This window comes from Leuresthes tenuis, unplaced genomic scaffold (genome assembly GCF_036924035.1).
Source record: "Leuresthes tenuis unplaced genomic scaffold, fLeuTen1.0.hap1 SCAF_150, whole genome shotgun sequence".
In the NCBI taxonomy this organism is placed as follows: Eukaryota; Metazoa; Chordata; class Actinopteri; order Atheriniformes; family Atherinopsidae; genus Leuresthes; species Leuresthes tenuis.
The window spans coordinates 87501-91925 of record NW_027325504.1 but is presented as its reverse complement, the minus strand read 5'-3'; positions in this window follow the sequence as shown (position 1 = coordinate 91925).

The window sequence follows — 4425 nt, the reverse complement described above, 5'->3', positions numbered from 1 at the left end:
GGAGGGAGTGTGTGACCGGGGAGGGGTGCTTAAGTGCGGGTCAGGGTTCCAGGTCAGGGGAGCCTGGTTCTTTTAGGGGTAGGGTTGTGAAGCACCAGGGGGCTTGGGAGAGAAGTGTGTGACCGGGGAGGGGTGCTTAAGTGCGGGTCAGGGTTCCAGGTCAGGGGAGCCTGGTTCTTTTAGGGGTAGGGTTGTGAAGCACCAGGGGGCTTGGGAGAGAAGTGTGTGACCGGGGAGGGGTGCTTAAGTGCGGGTCAGGGTTCCAGGTCAGGGGAGCCTGGTTCTTTTAGGGGTAGGGTTGTGAAGCACCAGGGGGCTTGGGAGAGAAGTGTGTGACCGGGGAGGGGTGCTTAAGTGCGGGTCAGGGTTCCAGGTCAGGGGAGCCTGGTTCTTTTAGGGGTAGGGTTGTGAAGCACCAGGGGGCTTGGGAGAGAAGTGTGTGACCGGGGAGGGGTGCTTAAGTGCGGGTCAGGGTTCCAGGTCAGGGGAGCCTGGTTCTTTTAGGGGTAGGGTTGTGAAGCACCAGGGGGCTTGGGAGAGAAGTGTGTGACCGGGGAGGGGTGCTTAAGTGCGGGTCAGGGTTCCAGGTCAGGGGAGCCTGGTTCCTTTAGGGGTAGGGTTGTGAAGCACCAAGGGGCCCAGGGAGGGAGTGTGTGACCGGGGAGTGCTGCTTAAGTGTGGGGAGGCTGTGCAGGCAGGGAGGCCTGGCTCTTTTACTGAGCATCATGAAGCACCAGGGGGCTTGGGAGAAGAGTGTGACACCGGGGAGTGCTGCTTAAGTGTGGGGAGGCTGTGCAGGCAGGGAGGCCTGGCTCTTTTCCTGAGCATCATGAAGCACCAGGGGGCTTGGGAGAAGAGTGTGACACCGGGGAGTGCTGCTTAAGTGTGGGGAGGCTGTGCAGGCAGGGAGGCCTGGCTCTTTTACTGAGCATCATGAAGCACCAGGGGGCTTGGGAGAAGAGTGTGACACCGGGGAGTGCTGCTTAAGTGTGGGGAGGCTGTGCAGGCAGGGAGGCCTGGCTCTTTTACTGAGCATCATGAAGCACCAGGGGGCTTGGGAGAAGAGTGTGACACCGGGGAGTGCTGCTTAAGTGTGGGGAGGCTGTGCAGGCAGGGAGGCCTGGCTCTTTTCCTGAGCATCATGAAGCACCAGGGGGCTTGGGAGAAGAGTGTGACACCGGGGAGGGGTGCTTAAGTGTGGGGAGGCTGTGCAGGCAGGGAGGCCTGGCTCTTTTACTGAGCATCATGAAGCACCAGGGGGCTTGGGAGAAGAGTGTGACACCGGGGAGTGCTGCTTAAGTGTGGGGAGGCTGTGCAGGCAGGGAGGCCTGGCTCTTTTACTGAGCATCATGAAGAACCAAGGGGCTTGTGAGAGAGGTGTGTGTGTGTGTGTGTGTGTGTGTGTGTGTGTGTGTGTGTGTGTGTGTGTGTGTGTGTGTGTGTGTGTGTGTGTGTGACACCGGGGAGGGCTGCTTGAGTGTGGGGAGGCTGTGCAGGCAGGGGAGCCTGGAATAATACATGGGGCAGGAGCTGAAGTCAGAACAAATGAGAGAGTTTCCAAAAGTACAAGGGTCCCAAGCTTAAAAAGTCAGAAAAATGACAAAGTGTCTAAAAGTATCAGGGGCGCCAGCTCAAAAAGTCAGAAAAATGGCAAAGTGTCTAAAAATACCAGGGGCACCAGCTCAAAAAGGCAGAAAAATGACAAAGTGTCTAAAAGTACCAGGGGCGCAAGCTCAAAAAGGCAGAAAAATGACAAAGTGTCTAAAAATACCAGGGGCGCCAGCTCAAAAAAAGGCAGAAAAATGACAAAGTGTCTAAAAGTACCAGAGGCGCCAGCTCAAAAAGTCAGAAAAATGGCAAAGTGTCTAAAAATACCAGGGGCACCAGCTCAAAAAGGCAGAAAAATGACAAAGTGTCTAAAAGTACCAGGGGCACCAGCTCAAAAAGTCAGAAAAATGACAAAGTGTCTAAAAGTACCAGAGGCGCCAGCTCAAAAAGTCAGAAAAATGACAAAGTGTCTAAAAATACCAGGGGCGCCAGCTCAAAAAAAGGCAGAAAAATGACAAAGTGTCTAAAAATACCAGGGGCACCAGCTCAAAAAGTCAGAAAAATGACAAAGTGTCTAAAAGTACCAGGGGCGCCAGGCGAAAAATTCAGAAAAATTTCTGTTTCAAGACGGGAGAAGGGGAGATGGGCGGAGTGCGTCGAAGGCCCCTTCTCCCGTCCGACGAGGTAATTGGAGTCTGAGGAAATTACCACCTGCCCGATTTCAGAAACCTGGTTTTTAGGAAACAGAGTTTGACAGATTGAAGCCAAGCCCGATATCGGGTGATGTTCTTTGGGGCTCAGACACGTACCAGGGGCCATTGCTGGGCTCCATAGTCATCACCCTGGCTCTCGGGAGGAGGGAGAATCTGCCGCTTTGCGGCCGACGAAGGTAGCTGAAGGGCGGATGGCTGAGTGGCCATGAGCCGCCTGGAGGTCCTGGAAGATACGGGAACGGGGCTTCTGCCGCTTAGCGGCCGATGAGGGCGGCCGAACGGCGGATGGATGAGTGGACATGTGTTGCCCGGAGGTCCTGGAAGATGCTGGAACGGGGCCTTTGCCGCTTAGCGGCCTAGGGGAGCAGCCCAAGGGCGGATGGATGAGTGGACATGTGGTGCCTGGAGGTCCTGGAAGATGCTGGAACGGAGCCTTTGCCGCTTAGCGGCCGAGGGGGGCAGCCCAAGGGCGCATGTATGAGTGGACATGTGGTGCCTGGAGGTCCTGGAAGATGCTGGAACGGAGCCTTTGCCGCTTAGCGGCCGAGGGGGGCAGCCCAAGGGCGCATGTATGAGTGGACATGTGGTGCCTGGAGGTCCTGGAAGATGCTGGAACGGAGCCTTTGCCGCTTAGCGGCCGAGGGGGGCAGCCCAAGGGCGGATGTATGAGTGGACATGTGGTGCCTGGAGGTCCTGGAAGATGCTGGAACGGAGCCTTTGCCGCTTAGCGGCCGAGGGGGGCAGCCCAAGGGCGGATGTATGAGTGGACATGTGGTGCCTGGAGGTCCTGGAAGATGCTGGAACGGAGCCTTTGCCGCTTAGCGGCCGAGGGGGGCAGCCCAAGGGCGCATGTATGAGTGGACATGTTGTGCCTGGAGGTCCTGGAAGATGCTGGAACGGAGCCTTTGCCGCTTAGCGGCCGAGGGGGGCAGCCCAAGGGCGCATGTATGAGTGGACATGTGGTGCCTGGAGGTCCTGGAAGATGCTGGAACGGAGCCTTTGCCGCTTAGCGGCCGAGGGGAGCAGCCCAAGGGCGGATGGATGAGTGGACATGTTGGGCCTGGAAGTGCTGGAGGATCCAGGAGGGGGCAAGATCCTGCTTAGCAATCCGGGAGGGCAGCTTAAGGGCGGATTGCAGAGTTCTCATGTGGGGCCTGGAAGTGCTGGAGGATCCAGGAGGGGGCAAGATCCTGCTTAGCAATCCGGGAGGGCAGCTGAAGGGCGGATTGCAGAGTTCTCATGTGGGGCCTGGAAGTGCTGGAGGATCCGGGAGGGGGGGCAAGATGCAGCTTAGCAATCCGGGAGGGCAGCTGAAGGGCGGATTGCAGAGTTCTCGTGTGGGGCCTGGAAGTGCTGGAGGATCCGGGAGGGGGGGCAAGATCCTGCTTAGCAATCCGGGAGGGCAGCTTAAGGGCGGATTGCAGAGTTCTCATGTGGGGCCTGGAAGTGCTGGAGGATCCGGGAGGGGGGGCAAGATGCAGCTTAGCAATCCGGGAGGGCAGCTGAAGGGCGGATTGCAGAGTTCTCGTGTGGGGCCTGGAAGTGCTGGAGGATCCGGGAGGGGGGGCAAGATGCAGCTTAGCAATCCGGGAGGGCAGCTGAAGGGCGGATTGCAGAGTGCTCATGTGGGGCCTGGAAGTGCTGGAGGATCCGGGAGGGGGGGGCAAGATGCAGCTTAGCAATCCGGGAGGGCAGCTGAAGGGCGGATTGCAGAGTGCTCATGTGGGGCCTGGAAGTGCTGGAGGATCCGGGAGGGGGGGGCAAGATGCAGCTTAGCAATCCGGGAGGGCAGCTGAAGGGCGGATTGCAGAGTTCTCGTGTGGGGCCTGGAAGTGCTGGAGGATCCGGGAGGGGGGGCAAGATGCAGCTTAGCAATCCGGGAGGGCAGCTGAAGGGCGGATTGCAGAGTGCTCATGTGGGGCCTGGAAGTGCTGGAGGATCCGGGAGGGGGGGGCAAGATGCAGCTTAGCAATCCGGGAGGGCAGCTGAAGGGCGGATTGCAGAGTGCTCATGTGGGGCCTGGAAGTGCTGGAGGATCCGGGAGGGGGGGGCAAGATGCAGTTTAGCAATCCGGGAGGGCAGCTGAAGGGCGGATGGGCATCTGCCTTACAATGCAGGAGCATTACAGTACCAGGGGCACGAGGTGAAACTCAGAAAAATTTCC